This window comes from Bufo gargarizans, chromosome 1 (genome assembly GCF_014858855.1).
Source record: "Bufo gargarizans isolate SCDJY-AF-19 chromosome 1, ASM1485885v1, whole genome shotgun sequence".
Taxonomy (NCBI): Eukaryota; Metazoa; Chordata; class Amphibia; order Anura; family Bufonidae; genus Bufo; species Bufo gargarizans.
In genome coordinates this window covers 295,410,654-295,437,813 of record NC_058080.1, presented here as the reverse complement: position 1 = coordinate 295,437,813, position 27,160 = coordinate 295,410,654, and the positions used below count along the sequence as shown (strand labels likewise).

General features: G+C 41.5%; 2 pseudogenes; one reads left to right on the top strand and one right to left on the bottom strand.

Moving 5' to 3' along the window:
- Nucleotides 1–2,328: 2,328 nt before the first annotated feature.
- LOC122925337 lies at nt 2,329–2,447 on the bottom strand (annotated as a pseudogene).
- Nucleotides 2,448–5,018: 2,571 nt separating this feature from the next.
- On the top strand, nt 5,019–5,137 carry LOC122925334 (annotated as a pseudogene).
- The last annotated feature ends 22,023 nt before the right edge of the window (nt 5,138–27,160 follow it).

The window sequence follows — 27,160 nt, the reverse complement described above, 5'->3', positions numbered from 1 at the left end:
TGATAACAAAAAAGTGCACAATAACACAAAAGATAGTGAATAACGTGGTTCATGGGCGGCACCTAAGATAACCGGTAGTCCTACCGTTCTCCTGTAGTCCTCCGGTTTTTGTAGATATTCAGTAGATGTGGTGTTACTAAGGGTAGAGCAGTCAGCGCCGGATGGGGGTATTAGTGGGTTCTAGGTCCCTAGACAGCCCTAACATGTAGGTGCCAAACCACAGCCTCAGGACACATCGCTGCGCTCATGAATAGGGACCCTATTATCACTAGGCCGCCCATTCAACACTGCCTTCTTATCTTTAGGTACATACTGAGCCCCGATACGTGTGTGGAGCCTGGAACAGGGGCTACCACCTGTAATGTATCAATGTGTCTTTTTTGTCACACCTGATAACAATGTGTGTTGATCACTAATTCCCGTGTACCAACACCATATGTTATTGTATTGCCCCTCTATATGTGCTCAATATTCCCCTGATTAGATTTGACGCGAAACATGCGTATAGGGATTAGCTGCACTAGGGCACAATAGGGCTAAGTAGCAAAATGACAAGGTTCCAGAGGGGGGCTGTTAGAACGGGTGCTCCGTGAATAGGACGCTAGGGTCACGCTAGCACCAACATCTTAGGGCGGTCTAGGGACCTAGAACCCACTAATACCCCCATCCAGTGCTGACTGCTCTACTCTCAGTAACACCACATCTACTGAATATCTACAAAAACTGGAGGACTACAGGAGAACGGTAGGACTACCGGTTATCTTAGGTGCCGCCGTGCACCGTGTTATTCACTATCTTTTGTGTTATTGTGCACTTTTTTGTTATCAAATAAGAATATCTAGGGACCCCTTTCTATGAAATGAATTAAAAGTTAAGTTTTAATAGGAATCACCATCCCCACTCTGTCTTTGTACTCTCAATTATAGGTGATTAAGTCATCAATTAACATATAGCTTCTTTCCAGCTGCACAAATGATCCAATTACCTGATGAACGAGCATTTTGCTTGTTCGTCGGGTAATCACCGCTGCATTTACACCACCAGATCATCACTAACAAGTGTTACTATGAACACTCGTTAGCAATAATCTGCTCAATCCTCGGCCCATGTAAAGGGCCCTTCACACAGTGAATGCTATCACTGATAACACCTCCACCGTATACAACTATACAACTGACAACTATCTCTGAATATACACTTACACAGAGAATGCTATCAATCACTGTTAACACCTCCCCATGTACAGCTATCAGTGACTGACAGCTATCTATGTATACACACTTACACAGAGAATGCTATCAATCACTAATGACATCTTCCCTGTGTACAACTATCCGTATAAAGGAACAAAAACACGTCCCACGGCGCGAATTACCGTCAGCCAGTCACCAGGATCAAGAAGAAATCTTTTTATTGCAGCGATACAACGCGTTTCGGGGAATCACTCCCCTTCATCAGGTACACAGAGCTGCACAAAATAACAGCACAAGGCTACACATATTTATACTTACAAACATACCGCCCTTAAAGGGTCACAGGGTCAGAAGGGAGGAGATTTGGGTGTTGCCTAAATGATCAGTGGCAAATATAATGTGCATATCTGCAAGCTCTCATAATGAGCCGCCGATGTGCACATTAGAAACACATTTGTATTATATAAAGCTAGAAAAGCACACTGAAAATAGTCCGTTTTGTAAGTGACCTCAAAACAATACACCCATATGGGGGCCGACCCTATGAGGTGTGCAATAGCAAACGCATCACAGGTTTCTAATCAAATAAGGCGATTGTAAAGTTCTATCAAGACTCTAGGACCTGTGTCACATGACCGGATCCCAGTCACGTGAGAGCCGTTGCTCGGTCACAAGGTAACAAAAGTGGTGAGGGGGCCGTCCTCTCTAAAGAAGCTAGCTCACGTCACTCAACCTGGTATCACATGGCTCACATCACGTGAGTAAGATCCGATCATGTGAGAGCCGTTACCTAGTTACAGGGACACTTGAATGGTGAGAGAGCCGTCTGACTTGCATTTCTATAACCGCACATCGCATAGTCAGATAGAAACTTATCAGAGTCGTTTTTATAAACCAGAGGGCGCTCTCACTGGAAATCTACTGTGATTCAACAGAAAAAGAACATTTAGAACATTCACAAAAATAGAGGAGGGGAGGAAAAAGAAAAGCATATATTGTGAAGATCACATACATATAATGTTGCCCTACAGATACAATAACTAGATTCCTGAAAAATAAACAATGTTATTAAACATAAATAGGAAGTGGCATGATACGACCTTAAAAAGATTTAAAAAATTGATATATATATAAAGGTCTACAGCACCCGCTCTTCCCAGGTGGTCTCCCATCCAAGTACTGGCCGAGCCCAACCCTGCTTTGCTTCTGAGATCGGACGAGATCAGGCGTACCCAGGGTGGCATGGCCAATAAATAAAGGAAGGGAAATATAAAATCTGATACTCCTTTTAAGAAAAGAATTAAATAATTTTAGCCACTTATTAGGTTTCTAATTAAGAAAGTCCTTCTACTAAAAGAATATTAATATTAAGAATTAAAAATATATAAAAAGAATTTTTATGTGATTGGGACGTCATCCAATCAAATCACATAATAAATTGACATTAGTCATGCAGGATTTGGGGGATACAGGTGGGTGCATGCGTGCAGTTGGTAAAAGTACACACGCATGCCACCACTATCCCAAAATACCTGATGATTGACAAACATCACCAATTGGTGGCGTGGTTGTCACCCTATTATTTTATCAGAAAGAAGAAGTTCAAGACAGCAGTAATGTAGTTAAGGGTCTGGATCTAATAGAGAAAAGACAAACATCTATTACTCATATTTTCCCTTTCCAATGATGACAGGGTGTATATATCATCAATTTATAGATTGATTTCAAATGCCTCATTAAGACCCTGGGGGCTCAGGCTATTAAGTTTATAGATCCAGAACATTTCACGTCTTTTGATTGTTTGTGTAATGTTCCGGATGTCAGCATGAATTTTCTCTATAGGTATTACAAAAATACTTGAAAAAAGACCCTGATGTTTATCCGCAATATGTCTTGATACACTGTGCTGCATAAATTTCTTCTTAGTGTTTGAACGGTGTTTGTTCAACCTATTCCGTAACGTCTGTGTGGTGCGACCGACGTACTGTAATCCACATTGGCATTCCAGCACGTAGATCACATTATTTGACCCACAGTCCATTGGTTGCTTAATATTAAAAATTTCCCCAGTAGTATTACTACGAAAAGAGGTAGAGGTCATCTCTATTTTGGATGACCACGCCTCCACCCTTGTCGGCATTACGGATGACTATTGAGGTGTTTTCACATAGGCTTTTTACTGCCTTAGATTCTTTGGGACTGAGATTCTGATTCAAAATGGGCCTCTGATGGATGGATCGAAAATCATCCATCACTAGATGGTAAAAAGTATCTATGAAATTCCCCTTGTGGTGGGTCGGATAAAAGGTTGAAAGGTTGAAGGGACACATGACCGTTCAAGAATTGAATTCTTGGACTTAGAAATGAATGCTGTTGGTGACAAAATTATAACACGTACGTTCTTTAAAAAGGTCGATTGCAATAGTTATCTTGAGTATTCAAGTCTCCATTTTAAAAAATGGAAGACAAATATCCCTTTTAGTCAATTTAAGAGATTAAGGAGGAACTGTTCGCTAACTAGGGATTTCATCTCACAGAGTGAAATCATTCGGAGAAGATTTCAGAAAAAAGGTTATCCTCATAGGGTTATTGAGGCGGCTTTTAATCGAGCCAAGGCTCTTACACAAGAAAATTGCCTATTAGCCAACCAGAAAGATCAGGCAAAGGACAAACAGCAAAATATTAAATGGGGTACCAACTTTATTACTACTTATAGTGGTAATCATAAGGACGTGAGAAATATCCTTTCCAAATATTGGCATATTATTAAAAAAGACCCATACATAGGCAAATCCCTACCAAGCCACCCGCCCCTAACTTTTAGGAGAGCTAAAACCCTAAAAAATTTGTTAGCACCTACTAAATTACGTAAATTCCATCAAAAAGCAACTGGGTCGAACATTAGTTCATTTATACCATCTAGACCAGTGGGCAGTACTAAATGTAGACAATCTAAATGTCTATGTTGCCTTTCTATACGTAACTCTACCTCTTTTCGTAGTAATACTACTGGGGAAATTTTTAATATTAAGCAACCAATGGACTGTGGGTCAAATAATGTGATCTACGTGCTGGAATGCCAATGTGGATTACAGTACGTCGGTCGCACCACACAGACGTTACGGAATAGGTTGAACAAACACCGTTCAAACACTAAGAAGAAATTTATGCAGCACAGTGTATCAAGACATATTGCGGATAAACATCAGGGTCTTTTTTCAAGTATTTTTGTAATACCTATAGAGAAAATTCATGCTGACATCCGGAACATTACACAAACAATCAAAAGACGTGAAATGTTCTGGATCTATAAACTTAATAGCCTGAGCCCCCAGGGTCTTAATGAGGCATTTGAAATCAATCTATAAATTGATGATATATACACCCTGTCATCATTGGAAAGGGAAAATATGAGTAATAGATGTTTGTCTTTTCTCTATTAGATCCAGACCCTTAACTACATTACTGCTGTCTTGAACTTCTTCTTTCTGATAAAATAATAGGGTGACAACCACGCCACCAATTGGTGATGTTTGTCAATCATCAGGTATTTTGGGATAGTGGTGGCATGCGTGTGTACTTTTACCAACTGCACGCATGCACCCACCTGTATCCCCCAAATCCTGCATGACTAATGTCAATTTATTATGTGATTTGATTGGATGACGTCCCAATCACATAAAAATTCTTTTTATATATTTTTAATTCTTAATATTAATATTCTTTTAGTAGAAGGACTTTCTTAATTAGAAACCTAATAAGTGGCTAAAATTATTTAATTCTTTTCTTAAAAGGAGTATCAGATTTTATATTTCCCTTCCTTTATTTATTGGCCATGCCACCCTGGGTACGCCTGATCTCGTCCGATCTCAGAAGCAAAGCAGGGTTGGGCTCGGCCAGTACTTGGATGGGAGACCACCTGGGAAGAGCGGGTGCTGTAGACCTTTATATATATATCAATTTTTTAAATCTTTTTAAGGTCGTATCATGCCACTTCCTATTTATGTTTAATAACATTGTTTATTTTTCAGGAATCTAGTTATTGTATCTGTAGGGCAACATTATATGTATGTGATCTTCACAATATATGCTTTTCTTTTTCCTCCCCTCCTCTATTTTTGTGAATGTTCTAAATGTTCTTTTTCTGTTGAATCACAGTAGATTTCCAGTGAGAGCGCCCTCTGGTTTATAAAAACGACTCTGATAAGTTTCTATCTGACTATGCGATGTGCGGTTATAGAAATGCAAGTCAGACGGCTCTCTCACCATTCAAGTGTCCCTGTAACTAGGTAACGGCTCTCACATGATCGGATCTTACTCACGTGATGTGAGCCATGTGATACCAGGTTGAGTGACGTGAGCTAGCTTCTTTAGAGAGGACGGCCCCCTCACCACTTTTGTTACCTTGTGACCGAGCAACGGCTCTCACGTGACTGGGATCCGGTCATGTGACACAGGTCCTAGAGTCTTGATAGAACTTTACAATCGCCTTATTTGATTAGAAACCTGTGATGCGTTTGCTATTGCACACCTCATAGGGTCGGCCCCCATATGGGTGTATTGTTTTGAGGTCACTTACAAAACGGACTATTTTCAGTGTGCTTTTCTAGCTTTATATAATACAAATGTGTTTCTAATGTGCACATCGGCGGCTCATTATGAGAGCTTGCAGATATGCACATTATATTTGCCACTGATCATTTAGGCAACACCCAAATCTCCTCCCTTCTGACCCTGTGACCCTTTAAGGGCGGTATGTTTGTAAGTATAAATATGTGTAGCCTTGTGCTGTTATTTTGTGCAGCTCTGTGTACCTGATGAAGGGGAGTGATTCCCCGAAACGCGTTGTATCGCTGCAATAAAAAGATTTCTTCTTGATCCTGGTGACTGGCTGACGGTAATTCGCGCCGTGGGACGTGTTTTTGTTCCTTTATACTATTATCTTCTTGGGGGCTCCAGGCTTCTCCGTTTGAAGATCTTCTGTGATCCCGTGGCTGCAGACCGCCCTATCCAGACATCCAGGCTTGTTTGATAATACCTACAATAGTGTTGTGCCTATCCTTGCACAACCATATAAGGTGAGCCTTACCATCTCTCTCCATATATCAATATATACCCACAGAATTACCCTATGGTGCGCCCATCTGTGTTTTTTTTACAGATTTTAAACCAGCCTGATATATTACAACTATCCGTGACTGACAGCTATCTTTATATACACACTTACACAGAGAATGCCATCAATATCTGATAACACCTCCCCCTGTCCAACTATGATCGACTGACAGCTATCTAGACATAAACACTAACACAGAGAATACTATCAATCACTGATAACACCTCCCCTGTGTACAGGTATCAGTGACTGACACTGTCTATGTATATACACTTACACAGAGAATGTTATCAATCACTGATAACACCTCTCCTGTGTACAACTATCAGTGACTGACAGCTATCTCTGTATACACACTTACACAGAGAATACTATCAATCACTGATAACACCTCTCCCGTATATATAACTATCAGTGACTGACGGCTATGTATACACACCTCCCCATGTACAGCTATCAGTGACTAACAGCTATCTATGTCTACACACTTTCACAGAGAATGCTATCAATCACTGATAACACTTTCCCTGTGTACAACTATTAGTTACTGGTGTCTATCTCTGTATACACACTTACACAGAGAATGCTATCAATAACTGATAACACCTCCCCTATGTACAGCTATAAGTGACTCACAGCTATCTGTGTATACACACTTACACAGAGAATGCTATTAATTACTGATAACACCTTTCCTGTGTACAGCTATCAGTGACTGACAGCTATTTATGTATACACGCTTACACAGAGAATGCTATCAGTCACTGATAAGACCTCCCCTGTGTACAACTATCAGTGGCTGACAGGTATCTGTGTATACACACTTACACAGAGAATGCTATAAATCACTAATGACATCTCCCCCTGTACAACTATCAGTGACTGACAGCTATCCATGTATACACACTTACACAGAGAATGCTATCAATCACTAATAATACAGCCACAGTGTACAGCTATCAATGACTGACTGACAAACCAATTGTTTCAATTACAGCCAGTTTGCAGAAACAGGGAGAAGCAGTGCTCCTGAGCCAGTCCCGCAGGTTTGATTACAGCCGCAGCACTGCCATTAGCGTCCAGTGCAGCTCCACGTGGCCAGGTCTGCTGTAAGTAAGAAGGAGACAGTTTACTGTTTGTCCATGCTGTCTCATCCTTCTCACACCTCTTCCTATTGCTGTTTTGGTGCTGGCCTATGCCACTGCAGAAATGGAATACTGGGCTGGATGTTGGACAGGCTCTGGGGATGTTCTGGTTATGCACCAAAGGTTCACAGGAGCAAGCTCTGCCCACCAGCATGTGCATCCAGCCAGTCGCAGGGGGTACATGTGAGGTTCATGGTAGACCGATGAGGGGTCAAATGATATAACACACAGTTCATCAGTTTACTCACGGTTAGCAGATAGCCTCCCTGGGCTGGCGCACAGTGTTGAGGTGGACAGCACGAAATCCTCCGGGGCACGCTCTAATGTAGGAAGCATCAGCCAAGATGGTGGTTGAGGTGCCCTTGATGTTAAGGGTGCTTAGGGTGCTTGTTGAGGCTGAGTCCTTTGATGATTTTTGTCGTGACGCCAGTACCGTTAATGGTGGTACAACCATAGGTAGTAATAATGAGGTAGACAGTGGTAAACTGCAACTCACAACTTTTACTTTAGTGGTTTTTCAGTTGCTGTAGTACAATCATGCAGTCTTTAGATGGTACAGAGACAATACTGCAAATCCACTGTTCAAGGCTTATCAGGTGCTTGGTGGGTTTTGGAGCAGTGGGTTACTTCAATTTTCAGTGGAATCTTGGTGAGGTTGCCAGAGGCTAGGGTATCCTTCACCTGCAATATTCCAAAGGTCCTTTATGCCTGGGTTATGGCTTTTATCCTTTGGATGAAGTTAAATTAGTTATTTTCTCTTGTCCCTCTCTGGACTAGAACTTTACTTTAGAGCTGAAGTGCTGGATCTGCACCTTTTCACTCTCTGATCTTCACACTGACCTGTGGTCTCAATTGAACTGATCTGCTCTAACCACTGACCTAAACTGAACTAAACTCCTCCTCTGTTCTGTCTCACTAGGCCTGACCTGAGTATATATATGACCTAAGATTTATGCCCATCTAGTGGCGGGATGTATAAATTGCACCTAATAGGCCTGTTAACAGGGATTTTGCAGTTACACAAATGCAAAGTTATACCATACTGTACAATGCAATTGTTATGATCAAAAGTACTTTTAAGCAGTGCCCACACACACGTAGTGGGACGCTGCACATGGACCTTCCAATGAGCAGAGGACTCTGACAGGAAAGGGAGGGGGAAAATGACACAGAAGGATACAGGAGGATAGTCTGTCTCTTTCCAGCCCCCTCCAGCAGCTCTCCTGCCCTTCCTTACCACCCCCTGTTCTGTCTTCTACCCCCAGTTGCTTTCCTTCCTTCCCCTCCAAATGCTTCCCTCCTCCCCCCAGCTGTTCTTCTGTTATGTAACCCCCTGAAGCTGCTGGCATACAGAATGGCTCCCACTCTAATGCTGTCCAAAGATTGGACAGGGGGTCAGTGTCCCCTACTTCTTCACACTGCGTCCCTTAATATACCTAATGTACACTGAGTGTTTTGCATGAGGTGAGCATATGTACAAATGTGACCATGTATGCTGTGAATGAGCAAATGTATGTGGTGAATATGTGTATGACTGTTTTCATGTATGCTTGCGGCATGCCAGACCTTGGAGGGGTATTATGTGTGAGGTCACGGTGTGAGCAATAGGTGGGCCGAGGTAAACACAGTTCTGGAGCCCTTGATGGTCTGTATTAATGTGCCAGTGGCAAGGACCCTTTTAGTCGTGACGCCAGTATCTTTTGTATGGAGGTACAACCATTTACTGTTGTTTTAATAGAGGAACTGAGTCTGAGGCAAGCAGGATGGAACTCAAAATGGCACTTTACTGAAGATGACTCTTGAGACATCACATCCATTGCATTGAAACAGTCTCTTGATACAATCCGGCATTAAGCACAATCTCCCATGCATATGGGGAAAGGGAAATGCAAATCCTCCATGAAGTACAGGCTCTAGTAATACATAAGAAAGCTACTGCTCAGACTAGGCTTGTAATAATGAAAGTCTTACACTGGTCACAACTCCGGCCTGATCCTAATCCTTGATTAAAGTGCTTTTCTGAATCCTGAAACTTCTATTCCAATGCTGTTCTGACAGTTGGCCTAACTGTCCTCAGGTTTTAAACTGGAGATGTAGATGCTTCAAGCTATCTCCTACACCTACTACAAAGGTGCCTAATAAGTCCTCAGGTAATGATCAAAAGGATCTTGCTAATCCTTTGTCTTGCATAAAAACTTGATAATTCCTTAAATACTCTGCTGCATGCAATTGGTCACCCTGGAAGAGCGATCTATAGGAGTGGATTGCTCACCTCTAGGTAGAATACTTGCAGGCCTTATCCCTGGGCTATGGAGCCGACAGGGACAGAGTAGAGAGGCTAGGAAGAGGCCTCTCTCCAGATATTCAGCTACATCGCTGTTGCTTTCTGCGTAGGCTCATGAGAGAACTGCTTTGAACTGAACTCTCACTTGGATTGACCTGAGCTCATCTGCACTGGTTTGGATTGACCTCAACCAGCAACTGAACTGAACTGCACAGCCTAACTTAGGTCTGAGCTAAGCTATATATACACACCGACACTGCTCCATCTTGTGGAGAAACAAGTGTAGTGCACCCTGACTAGGCCTGTGTAAAGGATATTTGCATATAAAATCACATTGTCACATGGAGAATATGACAGGAGATAAAATACTAAATACAGGCATATCACATGAAATTAATACATAATAAAAACACGTTTGCGGGGCCCACGGTTACTTGAGTGGGACACTGCATGCTGAAAGTTTGTGAATGAGTATGTCCATGTATGTTTTGAATGAGCAAATGAGTACATCAAAGTATGAAATGTGTATATGAGTGTGTCCATTTATTTGGTGAGCATGTGAATGAATGTGTCCACAGAAGCAGAACTATGGAGTATGCAGAGAGTGCGATTGCACATGGGTCCAGAAGCCAGAGTGGGCCCAAAAAGTCTCTACCCTGTAAGAGAGCCAGTGCCATAATGCCTTCTTTGTGGGGCCTTAGAGCTACAATATACGCTTCTGTGCATCCATGTATGTGGCGAGTGTGTGTATGAGTGTGTCAATGTACAGTATGTGGTGAGCATGTGTATGATTGCATCCGTTTATAGGGTGCACACATGTATGAATGCATCCATGTATGTAGTGAGCATGTGTATGAGTACGTCCATGTATGTGGTGAGTGTGAGTATGAGTGTGTCCATATATGTGATGAGTACGTGTGTGAGTGTGTCCATGTATGTGGTGAGACGTTAGACATGATTATTTGCATATATTTTTGACCCAGAAATCCAAAGAAGCGTCTAGCCTACAACAGTCGTCACATATATCAAATGGTCTCCATAATAGAAACAGTACCCACCCAGAGGTTCTAGCTGAGGCCTTGCCACCAGAAATGTTGTTCTAGGAAAAGTATATGGAAATCACATATCTTAACTCGGCTGGCATGAGAGAAAAGATTAACATTTTTCTGTTTTGGAAAAAAAGCTATTTTGAAAATCCTTTCCAGAAAGCCAAATGTATGCAAATTAGCTTGCCTGACAAAAAAAAATAAGAAAAGATTGGATATCCTATCTAATACCAGAAGAATTAAGATATGCAATTCGCAATATACTCTTTCTAGAAGCCATGACTCTGAGTAGTCTTGCTAGGCATACAATATTCATGCGTATTTTTGGGCCTCCGTAATGATAAAGAACACCACAAGGCAAGTCACCAAAGTAAGGAAACTTTCTCCTGAGACATTCTGTTTCTCTTGTTCTTTTAGAAGGAGAACTAGCTTGCACGTTTCCTTGAGAAATATATAAGGTTTGTGGGATGCTGGATTATTTTCACAGAGCAAATTGTTAGAAACACCTTCCTGAACTTTAACCCTTTCAAACCCGGGCCAGTTTTCACCTTCCTGCCCAGGCCATTCTTTGCAAATCTGACGTGTCACTTTATGTGGTAATAACTTTAAAGGGTTTCTGTCATCAGAAATTCTGTTATGTAGGTGACTGACATTAGCAATGTACTAATGTCAGCAGTACATAACACAGTGTGATTTATAATTGTGTCCCTGCCACCGTTCTCCTAAAAAATACACTTTTAAAATATGCTAATGAGCTTCTAGGCGCTATGAGGGTGTTGATTCAGCACCTAGAGGCTCGGTCTACGAACCATTTAGCACGCCCAGGTCCTCCATTTAGCACGCCCAGGTCCTCTTGAGTGACATCCGACTTCTCCTGATCGGCGAAGAAATCCTGCGCCGTCCCGTTTTGTATTCGGCACTGGCGCAGTGAGGAAGCCGGCACCAGGAGTGCGTCCTTCACTCACTGCGCCGAATACAGAACGAGACGGCACAAGCGCAGGATTTTTTCGCCGATCAGGAGAAGTCAGACGTCACTCGAGAGGACCTGGGTGTGCTAAATGGAGGACCTGGGCGTGCTAAATGGTTCGTAGACCCAGCCTCTAGGTGCTGAATCAACGCCCTCATAGCACCTAGAGGCTCATTAGCCTATTTTAAAAGTGTATTTTTTAGGAGAACGGCAGCAGGGACACAATTATAACTCACACTGTTATGTACTGCTGACATACATAACAGAATTTCTGATGACAGAAACCCTTTAAAACGCTTTGAGGTTGTTTTTTCATCACATATTGTACTTCATGACAGTGGTAAAATTGAGTCAAAACATTTCTACCAAATTTACCAACATTTTTAAAAAAGTAGCAAATTAGCTAATTTTAATTTCTCTACTTTTATAAAAGATTGTAATAACTCTAAAAATATCTGTAAAGAATAAATCAAGGCAACTGGACTCACAGTAAGTCCAGTTGCCTTGATTTATTCTTTACAGAGATACCATGACCTGGATAAATGAGAACCTTCACAGACAACTCTAAAAATAGTTAATACTTTACATTCCCCATATGTCTACGTCATGTTTGGATCATTTTGTGAATGCCATTTTATTTTTTGGGACATTATAAGGCTTAGAAGTTTAGAAGCATATCTTGAATTTTTTAGAAAATTTCGGAAACCCACTTTTTAAGGACCAGTTCAGGTCTGAAGTCACTTTGTGAGACATAATAGAAACCACCCATAAATTACCCCATTTTAGAAACTACGCCCCTCAAGGTATTCAAAACCGATTTTACAAACTTTGTTAACCCTTTAGGTGTTCCACAAGAATTAACCCCTTAAGGACACATGACGTACCGGTACGGCATGTTTCCCGAGTCCTTAAGGACACATGACGTACCGGTACGTCATGGCTTTAAATAGCGATGCCGGCGCCGCGGGGGTTAATCGGAACGGGATGTCGGCTGAAATCATTCAGCCGGCATCCTGTAACAATGCAGGGGGGGGTCATTTGACCCCCCCGCATCGACGATCGCAGAAAACCGCAGGTCAATTCAGACCTGCGGTTTTCTGCGTTTCCGGTCCATTCGGGTGTCCTGTGACCCGATGAGCCGGAAAAAGACTGCGATCGGTGGCGTAATTTTACACCACCAATCGCAGTCCGAGGATTTGCAGAGGCGGAGCTGGCCCTGGTGCTGAACGCCGCTGTCCAGGGTGCTGATTGGTGCAGGGGAGAGAGGCGCGAGATTCAAACTTCCTGCGCTCCTCTCTCCCCTCCTCTTCCTGTCCAGCACCCTGACCGTGCAGCATCGTCCAGCACCAGCTCCTGTGTCCCCCTAATCGGCATCCATCACCCTCCTGCACCCATCGCCACCCAGGTAGGTTAGGGTCAGTGAGGGAGAGGCACCTTTAGGCAGGGATAGAAGGGAAAAGTTAGAAAAAAAAAAAAAAAAAAAAACACATTTATTCCAAACTTTTTTGTTTCAGCTACCAGACCCCAGACCCCCCCTGCCACTTGCCCCCCCCCGCATCCCCCCCACCCACCAGCCCCCCCCCACCCACCAACCCCCCCCCCCCCACCAGACCCTTCCCCCACCACCACTTTTTTTTTTTCTGCGTGCGCTGACTGGCCGGCACTTTTTAGCGTCCGTCCACTGTTAGCGCATCGCCCGCCCCACCACCCCACCGACCGCTGATCAGCGTTGAACCGCTGATCAGCAAGTTTGAACTTTTTTTTTTTTTTTCTAACACTTGCCCATTTTTTTTGCCTGGACTTTTTAGTACGTGAACACCCGTGCCCCCACACACACGCACATAGAATAAAGGTTTACACGCACGCACATGGCTGTTAACCCATTTTTTTCAGTAATAAAGTAAGGGTTAAAATGGAAAATTTTCCAAAAAATAGAAATTTCTAAATTGTTTCTCCATCTGCCATTAACTCTTGTGGAACACCTAAAGGGTTAACAAAGTTTGTAAACCCAGTTTTGAATACCTTGAGGGGTGTACTTTCTTAGATGGAGTCACTTTTTTGAAATTTTTATTCTAGGGGTACAACAGGGGGCTTCAAATGGGACATGGTATAAACAAAACCAGTCCTGCCAAATCTGCCTTCCAAAACCCATATGGTGTTCCCCTCCTTCTATGTCCTCCCGTTCGGCCAAACAGTAGTTTACGACCACATATGGGGTGTTTTTGCAAACTACAGAATCAGGGCAACACATTTTGAGTTTTGTTTGGCAGTTAACCCTTGTTTTACTCCTGGAAAAAATTGATTATATTGGAAAATTTTCCAAAAAATAGAAATTTCTAAATTGTTTCTCCATCTGCCAATAACTCTTGTGGAACACCTAAAGGGTTAACAAAGTTTGTAAACCCAGTTTTGAATACCTTGAGGGGTGTACTTTCTTAGATGGAGTCACTTTTTTGAAATTTCTATTCTAGGGGTGCAACAGGGGGCTTCAAATGGGACATGGTATAAACAAAACCAGTCCTGCAAAATCTGCCTTCCAAAACCCATATGGCGTTCCCCTCTTTCTACGTGCTCCCGTTTGGCCAAACAGTAGTTTACGACCACATATGGGGTGTTTTTGCAAACTACAGAATCAGGGCAACCCATATTGAGCTTTGTTTGGCTGTTAACCCTTACTTTATTGCTGGAAAAAATGGGTTAAAATGGAAAATTTTCCAAAAAATAGAAATTTCTAAATTGTTTCTCCATCTGCCATTAACTCTTGTGGAACACCTAAAGGGTTAACAAAGTTTGTAAACCCAGTTTTGAATACCTTGAGGGGTGTACTTTCTTAGATGGAGTCACTTTTTTGAAATTTTTATTCTAGGGGTACAACAGGGGGCTTCAAATGGGACATGGTATAAACAAAACCAGTCCTGCCAAATCTGCCTTCCAAAACCCATATGGTGTTCCCCTCCTTCTATGTCCTCCCGTTCGGCCAAACAGTAGTTTACGACCACATATGGGGTGTTTTTGCAAACTACAGAATCAGGGCAACACATTTTGAGTTTTGTTTGGCAGTTAACCCTTGTTTTACTCCTGGAAAAAATTGATTATATTGGAAAATTTTCCAAAAAATAGAAATTTCTAAATTGTTTCTCCATCTGCCAATAACTCTTGTGGAACACCTAAAGGGTTAACAAAGTTTGTAAACCCAGTTTTGAATACCTTGAGGGGTGTACTTTCTTAGATGGAGTCACTTTTTTGAAATTTCTATTCTAGGGGTGCAACAGGGGGCTTCAAATGGGACATGGTATAAACAAAACCAGTCCTGCAAAATCTGCCTTCCAAAACCCATATGGCGTTCCCCTCTTTCTACGTGCTCCCGTTTGGCCAAACAGTAGTTTACGACCACATATGGGGTGTTTCTGCAAACTACAGAATCAGGGCAACCCATTTTGAGTTTTGTTTGGCAGTTAACCCTTGGTTTTTTCCTGGAAAAAATTGATTATATTGGAAAATTTTCCAAAAAATCTAAATTCTAAAAATGTATGTCCATTTGCCATGAAGTGTTGTGGAAGACCTAAAGGGTTAACAAAGTTTGTAAACCCAGTTTTGAATACCTTGAGGGGTGTAGTTTCTAGAATGGGGTCATTTTTGGGTGGTTTCTATTATGTAAGCCTCACAAAGTGACTTCAAACCTGAACTGGTCCATAAAAAGTGGGATTTTGAAGATTTCTGAAAATTTCAAAATTTGCTTCTAAACTTCTAAGCCTTGTAACATCCCCAAAAAATAAAATGAAGTAGACATATGGGGAATGTAAAGTCATCACAATTTTTGGGGGTATTACTATGTATTACAGAAGTAGAGAAACTGAAACTTTGAAATTTGCAAATTTTTCAAAATTTTTGGTAAATATGGTATTTTTTTATGCAAAAAAATTTACTTTTTTGACCCAATTTTAGCAGTGTCATGAAGTACAATATGCGACGAAAAAATAATCTCAGAACGGCCTGGGTAAGTCAAAGCGTTTTAAAGTTATCAGCACTTAAAGTGACAGTGGTCAGATTTGCAAAAAATGGCCTGGTCCTTAAGGTGAAATAGGGCTGTGTCCTTAAGGGGTTAATAGAAATTGGAGATTAAATTTCAGAATTTCACTTTTTTGGCAGATTTTCCATTTTAATACATTTTTCTCTTTAACACATCGAGGGTTAACAGCCAAACAAAACTCAATATTTATTGCCCTGATTCTGTAGATCAAGGGAAACACCCCATATGTGGTCGTAAACTGCTGTACGGGCACAAGGCAGGGCGCAGAAGGAAAGGAACTCCATATGTTTTTGTAGGGCAGATTTCCCTGTAATAATTTTAACTTGCCATGTCACATTTGAAGACCCCCTGATGCACCCCTAGAGTACAAAATAAAAAAATAAAAAACTGTTTTGTACTATTTTAGGGTACATATGATTTTTGGTTGCTCTATATTACACTTTTTGTGAGGCAAGGTAACAAAAAATAGCTGTTTTGGCACCATTTTTATTTTTTGTTATTTACAGTGTTCATCTGACAGGTTAGATCATGTGGTATTTTTTAAGATCAGGGTGTTACGGACACGACAATACCAATGCCAAATTTTTTCGGTTGTTTGTTTCAGTTTTACATAATAAAGCATTCTTGAAAAAAAAAAATGATTTTTTTAGTGGCTCCATATTCTGAAAGCCATAGTTTTTTCACATTTTTGGGCGACTGTCAATATTTTCAAGCAAATTATAAACAAATTGAAAATATTGTAGCAAGTATCCAATCAGTACAAACATAAAAAGACTATATAGAAACACAAAAACATTGGTTGTCATATATCACAATGGGTACAAAAAGCATAAACAAATCAAAAGAACCTAGTATGAGGATGGGGGGGGGGTGGGAAGGAGGATAGAGGTCATGCCTCTAGGGAAGGCATTAAAGGGCCTAACTTTTTATTGGCATGAGAGCATCAGGTAGTTGGTATTGCTAGTTTAGATTTTTTCCAGGCGCTCCACAACTTCGCTAATTTTGAGAAGGATTGTTTAGCTATGGCTAAGGTGCGTTCATAAATAAAAGTGTTGTTCATTTTTGAGAGAACCTCTGACAGTGAGGGGTTCTCTGCTGTTTTCTATTTTTGTGTAATGGTCAGCTTGGTAGACAGGAAAAGGTGGGCTAGAATCAGCCTGTGGCTGTTTGGAGTAGAGTCTATTTCTATGAATAGTAGTGCCAGTCAGGGTGAGGGGTTTAGTGAATACACTAATAGCTTCGAAGCTAGGGTAAAGGTTTCCTGACATATTTTTTGGAGGAACGGACAGGACCAAAGTAAATGAAGGAGAGTGCCTCTCTGTTCACATCCTCTCCAACAAAGATGTGAAGCCCCTGGGAAGATATGACATATGTGATTTAATAATAGCCAGAATTTCCTTTTCAGATAGGGGGTGTTTAGTTGTACTAGTTGGTCGTTGCTTAAGCAGGAAAGTTTAAGAGATTTTAGAAAGTTATTGGTAGACTCTGAGGGGGGTTCTGGCATAGGACTTAGGTTGTACATAATATTTTTTAAAGGAGTTAGCTATCGCATATGGATCAGTTCTTTTCGAGCCAGATTGTTGGGAGGTGAGGAAGGGGATCTTTGACTTGGCTGCTTGTTTTTTGAATCTATGGGCATCACATGATCTTTTACCATGGTGATGGATCATGTGATGGACCATGTGATGACCGGAGTGATGTCACCACAGGTCCTGTTACTGCACACAGCTAAGATGAAGACCGAAGGAGATGCCGGCTGCGCGATCAAGTGGATTAAGGTGAGTTAAATTATTTTTTATTTTTTTTAACCCCTCCAGCGCTATTTTACTATGCATTCTGTATTCAGAATTTTCCCTTATAACCATGTTATAACATAGTAACATAGTAACATAGTACATAAGGCCGAAAAAAGACATTTGTCCATCCAGTTCGGCCTGTTATCCTGCAAGTTGATCCAGAGGAAGGCAAAAAAAAAACCTGTGAGGTAGAAGCCAATTTTCCCCACTTTAGGGGAATAAAAAATTCCTTCCCGACTCCAATCAGGCAATCAGAATAACTCCCTGGATCAACGACCTCTCTCTAGTAGCTATAGCCTGTAATATTATTACGCTCCAGAAATACATCCAGGCCCCTCTTAAATTCCTTTATTGTACTCACCATCACCACCTCCTCAGGCAGAGAGTTCCATAGTCTCACTGCTCTTACCGTAAAGAATCCTCTTCTATGTTTGTGTACAAACCTTCTTTCCTTCAGACGCAGAGGATGTCCCCTCGTCACAGTCACAGTCCTGGGGATAAACAGATGTTGGGATAGATCTCTGTACTGACCCCTGATATATTTATACATAGTAATTAGATCTCCCTCCCTCAGTCGTCTTTTTTCTAAAGTGAATAGCCCTAATTTTAATAATCTATCAGGGTACTGTAGTTGCCCCATTCCAGTAATTACTTTAGTTGTCCTCCTCTGGACCTTCTCCAGCTCTGCTATGTCTGCCTTGTTTACAGGAGCCAGAACTGTACACAGTACTCCATGTGTGGTCTGACTAGCGATTTGTAAAGTGGTAGGACTATGTTCTTATCACGGGCATCTATGCCCCTTCTGATGCAACCCATTATCTTATTGGCCTTGGCAGCAGCTGCCTGACACTGGTTTTTGCAGCTTAGTTTGCTGTTTATTAAAATTCCTAGATCCTTTTCCATGTCAATGTTACCGAGTGTTTTACCATTTAGTATGTACGGGTGACTTGCATTTTTCCTTCCCATGTGCATAACTTTACATTTATCAGTGTTAAACCTCATCTGCCACTTATCTGCCCAAGCCTCCAATCTATCCAGATCCCTCTGTAGCAGTATACTGTCCTCATCAGTGTAAATTACTTTACACAGTTTAGTGTCATCTGCGAAAATTGATACTTTACTATGCAAGCCTTCTACAAGATCATTAATAAATATATTGAAGAGAATAGGGCCCAATACTGACCCCTGAGGTACCCCACTAGTGACAGTGACCCAATCTGAGTGTGTACCGTTAATAACCACCCTCTGATTTCTATCACTGAGCCAGTTACTTACCCACATACAGACGTTTTCTCCCAGTCCGAGCGTTCTCATTTTATATACCAACCTTTTATGTGGTACAGTGTCAAATGCTTTGGAGAAGTCCAGATACACGACATCCATTGATTCGCCGCTGTCAAGTCTAGAACTTACCTCCTCATAGAAACTGATTAAATTAAATTAGATTAGTTATAAGGGAAAATAATACCGATCGGGTCTCCATCCCGATCATCTCCTAGCAACCGTGCGTGAAAATCACACTGCATCCGCACTTGCTCGCGATTTTCACGCAACCCCATTTATTTCTATTGGGCCTGCGTTACGTGAAAAACACAGAATATAGAGCATGCTGCAATTTTCACGCAACGCACAAGTGATTCGTGAAAATCACCGCTCATGTGAACAGCCCCATAGAAATAAATGATTCAGTGCGGGTGCAATGCGTTCAACTCACGTGTGAAAGGGGCCTTAGTGTCTCCATATTCTGAGAGCCATAATTTTGGTATTTTTTGGGAGATTGTCTTAGGTAGGATCAAATTTTTTGTAGGATGAGATGACGGTTTGATTGTTATGATTTTGGGGTGCGTATGACTTTTTGATCGCTTGCGATTCCACTTTTTGTGATGTAAGGTGAAAAAAAATGGCTTTTTGATTTTTTTTTTTTTTTTACCGTGTTCACCTGAGGGGTTAGGTCATGTGATATTTTTATAGAGCAAGTCGTTATGGATGTGCAAATACCTAATATGTCCACTTTTTTTTTTTTTTACATTTAACACAATAAAAGCATTTTTGAAACAAAAATGTCTCCATAGTCTGAGAGCCATATTTTTTTTAATTTTTTGGGGGATTGTCTTAGGTAGGGGCTAATTTTTGGCGGGATGAAGTGACGGTTAGATTGGTATTATTTTGGGGGGCATACGCCTTTTTGATTGCTTGGTGTTGCACTTTTAGTGATGTAAGGTGACCCAAAAATGCTTTTTAGCAAAGTTTTTATTTAACCATTTGACGGTGTTCATCTGAGGGGTTAGGTCATGTGATATTTTTATAGAGCCGGTCGATACGGACGCGGTGATACCCAATATGTCTGTTTTCTTTTTTTCCCTATTTTTTTTATTTACTTTATTTGGGGAAAAGGAGCCTTTTTTTTTTTTTACTTGAAACTTTTATTTTTTCAATACAAAACGCTATTTTTTGTCCCACTCTGGGACTTCAACTTTTGTGGGTCTGATCCCCTTTAAAATGCATCACAATACTTCTGTATTGTGATGCATTGGCTGTAAGTGTATTACAAACTGTAATACACTTCAGTCAGCTTGCCTGTGAGATCCAGGGGGTGGATCTCACAGGCTGTCACGGAAGACAGCCACGATCCCTAAGTAAGGCATCGGGTCCCCGTCACAGCAGCACGGGGACCCGATGGAAGCTCTCTCCCTCCCTCCACACATTGCACGTGCCGCGCTCAGTGCTGACCACGGCACATTAAGGGTTAATGCACCAGCACTTTCACCGATGCCAGCGAATACATCAGGAACGCTGCTGATCAGCCCGCCGTAATAGTACGCAGGCTGGTTGGGAAAGGTTTAAACATGCTTATAATAGCAAACCAAGAAAAACTGCTAAATTAGCCTCACATCTGCAAGTAGTTCTTTCAGGCCAAAAGCCGTTAATCAGAAGAAAAAGCAGATGAGGGAAAGATTTCAAATTGCAAGGCCTTAGGGAGATCCTCTGGGCAGGTGCTATTTCTATTATAGAGACCAGAGGACAACGTTCCTCTGGATTTCTGAGTAAAGTATATGCAAATCATCATATTTAACACCTGCTGACGTCAGATAGGTTTAGGAAAGCTAATTTAAATATCTTTCCCAGAAACCCAGAGGGGCATCGCCTGGTCTACAATACTGTGTACATGTACTCGGCTACTTAGCACAGTAGGGGCATCATCTGGTCTACAGTACTGCGCACACGTACTCGGCGTACCATGGGCTCTCCATAATGAAAAAGAATACCCCTTAGACAATGCATATATTGTTGAGAAACATTCCCTCTCTTCCCCATCTTATATTTTTTAGTTTACTACAATTTCTGGGCAGCTCTCTGGAAATATGCTTCAATGTTGGTTCAGTACTCAACATGAAATAATAAACACAGTAGAAAAAAGAGCTAAATCCTCTGAGATGCTTTTCTACTTTATGTTTCAGTAGTTATTTAAATTCAATACCACTAGTGCTGACAGATCTGTGGTATTTTAAAAAGAGAGGAAATACAGGAGAAAAAATGAACTGTAGCTTCTATTTGTTCAGGAAGAGAATGTAATGGATACAATTTATAACCACAGATGAAATGTGAGAAATAAGGCATAGTATTTTAGATGAGATGCAGAAACAGTTCTGCCACAAACAGTTTTGTTAATAGCGTTTTTGTGCCAGAAAAAAGCCCTGAAAAACCCTGACTTGATCAGTGTTTTTTGCAGCTTTTATTAAAGCATTTTTATGTTTTTTGCCCATATAATGTGTTTTAACACCTGATATTAAAATAATGGCATGCCTGCCATTTTTTCTGAATAATGTATGTGATGTCATTTTCTCTGCAGAGCTGAATGGGGAAAAAAGGTCTATTAGAGGAAAAACACCAAGCAGTGAGGGGAAAAAAAGTAAAAGCCAAGGCATGCTGTGATGTAGAGCTCATGCACACGAACGTATGGGTTCAGTTTCCGTATCGCGGACTGCATATGTGGATCCGCAATAAACAGACACTGTTCCAAGTGCATTCCTCATCACGGATGCGGACCCATTCACTTGAATGGGTCCGCAAATCCGGAGATGCTGAATGAAAGCACGGAACGGAACCCCATGGAAGCACTACGGAGTGCTTCTGTGGGGTTCCGTTCCGCAAAAACATAGAACATCTTTTTGTGGAAGTTGAATGGGTCTGGATCCGTCCCGGACGCCTCACAAACGTTCTCCATGCATTGGGGACTGCAAATTGCGGCCCCAGTGCACGGAACGGAACACATACGTTTGTGTGGATGAACCCTTATAAAAATGCCATTAACACAAAATAAAACACCTGAAGGATGAAAAAATGTAAAAATACCTGTTTGTCCTATGTTTCCCATTGACTTCCTTGCTACATCTTGGAGCTGGCGTTTTTTTTTTGCCTAAAACATGGCAAAAAATGCCTGAAAAAACCCACATAAAATATAAAGTTTTATAAAACCACCAATAAAAAGCTATGTTTGAAGTGACCTTAACAGTATCCTAGATAGATGGATTTGAGAGAGATCAATGGTTCTCAATCTATGGTATGCATACCTAAGCTGCAATCTAAGATTGCCTCAGCATTTAGCAATGTTTCATTTCATGATGAATTTATGCACAACAAACCTGAAACCCAACATGCAACCTGTCTATGAAATTTACTTGCTGGAAGGGGGGAGATGTGGATGACATAAAATTTCTACCTGATCTACAGCCATTTCTTGTTTTCCCTCCATGAAATTTATAGCTGATCAGTTCCTTGGGGATACTTAGTTGAAAATTCATGTCACTAGGGGATACTTGGCTTGGAAAGCTTGAGAAACAGATTAATTTTGGAATATAATCTTTCTTTGTGACTATATATTTTCAAACTTTTCATAAGTCAATAGTACAAACAAAGATATGAAAATTTGTAATTAGAGATTAAACTGTAATTTTCAATTTATTCTAAATCAGCTTTCTGGAGCACCAAGGGTATGACCCCGCTGCTCAAGAGAATCCCTCTGCCCCTTGATTGACAGGGGCAGACATTTCACCTGGCCCTGTTAATTTTGCCTAAGTATCAGCACAAGTGCAGTACCTCAGAAGACTACTGCAAAAGGGTTAACTATTACCAGAAGTGTTTATGTAATGTCAACAAATATTAGACTGTTGGCCTATGTCTGCCACTGTCCTGCTGTCCCAGGCAGGTGCAGGCATCACTACACTCCTGTGTGTATTGATACTAGTGCTCAGTGAACTTCCTTACAGCACTGATGGAGTTAATCCTTCCCTTTGCTCCCTGTCCAGCTGATGATTAGGTGTCCATCAGCTTCCCTGTTTAGCTAGGCTATGGATCCACCTTGATGTCTGAGGTTTGAGGTTTTCTAGTCTCTAGTAACCAGCGAAGATATGATTTTGTCTGAATGCCAATGTACTATACCCTGCCTATCTACTGATTCTTCTCCTTGCTGCTTGCCTTGACCTTGGATCTGCTACCTGGAAAACAAATGTACTCAGCCTGCTCTGATCTTAGACTATGTTCAGATTATGCCTTTTGCCTGAGTCCTTGTTGCTTTACACTGGTGTCTCTGACCCTGTGGGTCAGCAGCCATCAGGACTACTCCAGGAGGTAGCTTCCTGGTTGAGTCCATGTGACAAAGTCCAGATCCCTGTATAGGGATTAAAAGGTAAATACTAGGGAACTGCCAGGACAACGTCCTTAGGTTTAGCCCACAGTTAAACCTGTTAATTGGCACAGTGGGTCTACACTTACTGTCCATAACAACATGTTAAATGGTGTGATTTTTTGTTAAAATCATTCACTTCTTTTCTCATTGTCTGATCTTACCAGCAATGTGTAAGCAATATAGGGTTAATATTGACAGAATGTTTAGGTTACCAGGGTGGTGGGTCAGATCCGCCCCCTGATTAGTTGGTACAGGGGTCTAATCTGAGCAGTGCTACAGGAAGGATATTAATGTGTGAGAGTCCCTGCAGACTAGGTACAAGTCCAGAGAACATCTGTCTCTTTGAGACTACAGGTGCCAAAGCAGCTACTCTATTTCCAGACTACCCTTAAAGGGAAAAGGCCATGCTTTATAGAAGGTCCAGAACTAACAAGGCCATGCAAGCCTCAAACAGCAAGGGATTTCCGTTATTGTGTGAGATTGGGAAACAACTCTCATTGTTTGAACACTGTGTGGATTAAGTTAAATGTTCTGGACTGACATCCTGCTGTTTGGCCACAAGATGCCACTGTTTCCTAACACAGCTACAGACTGCATATATATCTCCATATTCATGAGAGAGGTGGGGTTTCAGACAGAGCCTGAAAAGGATTCCTCCATCTTAGGACCTGTGTGAGGAGAGAATCCCCCGACATCCAGGTGTGGGAGCACCCTTCTATGACCAGAGCTGCAGCCAAGTGAAGCTGATCGTTGTCCAAGACCCAGATCCTGTCCAGGCAAAGGAGAATAGTTTCCAGGAAGGCTGACAAAAGCTAAGGAACAAGCTGCATACCCAGTGGGACCGCATGTTTGCTGGAGAGACTGGTTGTTCGGTTCAGAGACATCAGTGGTTGAAAAGCAGACCCAGGTCGGTAGGATTGTAAACGCATCTCACTGCAGTTTGGCTCCTAAAGACTGAGACCAAGCCTGTAGTTAGTCAGTTAGGGTCTGTTTGTGTCAGGCCACAAGTGTTGCTACTGTTACTACAAGGGCTCCATTACTAAATGGGACATTGCACATTTGGGAGCTGATAAACACCCCCACGAACTCTATCCAGTTCAGCGTTGTGCTCAGGAGTAATAATCAGGCAAGTGCTACCAGACTAGTTATGGGAGGGGGAATAATATAGAGCATGGCAAGATTGTGAACTGTTATGTTGCACCGCAGGCCAGCCCGTACTAAGCACCCAACCAATTGTTCGTGTTTGTTTCAGGGTAATAATGGGTACGGTGAGGCAGTTTTAGTTGTGCCCGCCAGTAGGTAAATTACCGCAAAATTCCATTGGCATCCACCAGGGGGCACCGTGCTGTGCAACACAGGGGTCTCAGCCTTTGGGCTGGGTGTATGTAAACGTGTTTTATGTTCTCAGCATTTGTGGTTGTGTTTATTATTACGTGTTAGTAAAATTCAGTTTTTGCAAAAGCTGGTGTCAGAGTTGCTTTCCTCGTTCGTGACTTCGCTGTAACCTGGGGAGCCCACCCCGGTACACTACAATAGCATAAATACTTTACTGCTGTGGGACTGCTTTACTGCTCCCCAATTTTGAGATTGATTGGCCATTCATATCTGAATTCTGCACCCCTTACCTCAGGAATTGGCAAGCAATTAATAAGAACCTAATTGCTTGCCTGTGGTTATTTTGGAGGTACTGTAAAGTGTTCTTAGGGCTTATTCAGACAGCTGTATGCTGTCCACAAAAATACAGATCCATATTTTTGCGGACAGTTCCGCATGTCCACAAAAAAACTGATTGCATTCTGCATTTTTGTGGACTAATAGACTTCAATGGGGCCACGTCCTGATTTTCACTAACAAGTATAGGACATGTTTTATTGAACGGAAGAGAAGGGCCCCATAGAAGTGAATAGGTCTGCATCTAATCCGTGAAAAAAAAAGGATCTGCATTTTTGCGAGCAGCTTATGTCCATCTGAATGAGCCCTTAGAAAGAGAGTCAGGATGTGCTATCATTGTTGTTTCCCATCCATCGCTGTTTGGAAACTAAACTCTGTGATATAGTTTTCCATTGCTACTATATGTACTGCGATCATCGATTTAGTAAGGAAAAATCTATTGCAACCATCTGGCCTGGTTATTGACTTGATCATCTGCCTGCCACTGCCACTGCCCTTCTCCTTTGCACCTTGCCAAACACCTAACATTAAGGGCACTCCACCAAACTCCAAGCAGGAAACCCAAAAGGTCCAGGAGGTACCAGGGAAGAATTGGTGCGCCTTCCAATAACTGCACAGCTCAAATGGGGCGGAAATGGAAAAAACGCAATTCTGCCAGTTTTATAGATTTTGTTTCCACAGCCTTCACCATGGGATAAAACTGACTCATACCCTTTATTCTCTGGGTCAGTAGGATTACTATAATACCACATTTATATAGGTTTTTTTTGTGTATTAATACTGAAAAAAACACTTTGGGAAAAATTACTCTGTATAAGAGCTCATTTTTTGTAGGATGATCTGTAGTTTTTATTGATACCATTTTCAGGTGTGCTTTTGATCACTTTTTATTCATTTTTGGGGGGAGTTGAAACGGCAATAAAGGAAATAAACCAATTTGATATTTTTTTCTGTTACGTCATTCGCCGTATTGGATACATATTTTTTATATTTAGATACTACAGGAATTTTCAGATGTGGCAATGCCTATTATGTTTTTTTTATTTTTATTTTGTGAAAGGGGGCATTTTTATATATATTTTTTGTTTCTTTTTTTAAACTTTTTTCTAGGCCCCCAAGAAGACCACAACAATCAGGATGCAGTATGGTGTCTCAGTGGTTAGCACTGGTGCCTTGCAGTGCTGGGGTCCTGGGTTCAAATCTGATCAAGGACAACCTTCTCCCCAAGGACAGGTTCTCCCTGTGTTTGCATGGGTTAACTCCATATGCTGATAGAGAACAAATTGTCCACTGGGGACAGCTTGATGCTAATGTCTGTAAGGTGCTGCAGAATCTAGCAGTGCTATATAAGTGTGTAAAATAAATAAAAACATTCCAGTGCAGTGACATTACTGCTGCCTGCATTGAAATATATCAGTAATAGGCCTAGAAGCTTTGTACAGGCTAGGGTCTATTACTGCTAAGGGATGTCTTCCCTGATCTCAGTGGGTTTTCTACCTCTCAGATGCTGTGGTCACATTAGAACCAAGGCAGCTGAAGGGTTATATGTCTGCAATGGATGTGGAAGCCGGTGGCTATGACACCCACTCCGGGTGCCATCTTTAAAGATTCAACATCAGTCGTACATGTAAGGAGGATGTCAGAAAGGGGTTAATATATGTTTGTTTTCAACTCTAATTTCTAAAAAAAAAAAAAATGTTTTGGTGACCAGCGATAACAAGGAGTAATAGTTTGCCTCAAACTACACAATTAAACGTTAACACCAAACTGACATGGATTTATTACTACAGAAGTACTCTCTTTAACATTCAAATTGCTGCACCAAAAAGGACAAGTTGTCAGATCACAGAAGTAGCAGGCGTCATTAAGATCTGCAAATATTCAAGCTCCAATCTGTGGCATGTGGGAAGGGCATAAAAGCCAGATTGAAAGCTATTTTTTTTAGCCATCTCAAAAATGGGATCAAGTCATGTGGAAAGATTGTACAATGCATCCTGTTCATAGATATGCCAGTTATTGCCATGTGTTGCAAACTGAGAGGGATGAGTTTTCGAACTGAAAGACCTTGGGTTATTGCTTCAGCAGATTGTGATCCTCCTAGGCTAAAATGTCTGCACTGTTCAAAGTTGCATGTCCTGGTGGTAGGGAGAACAATGACAAACTGGAATGACAGCAAAAGGTGGATTGTCGGATTAGAAGAATGGTCTGTAGTGATCCATTTTGTAC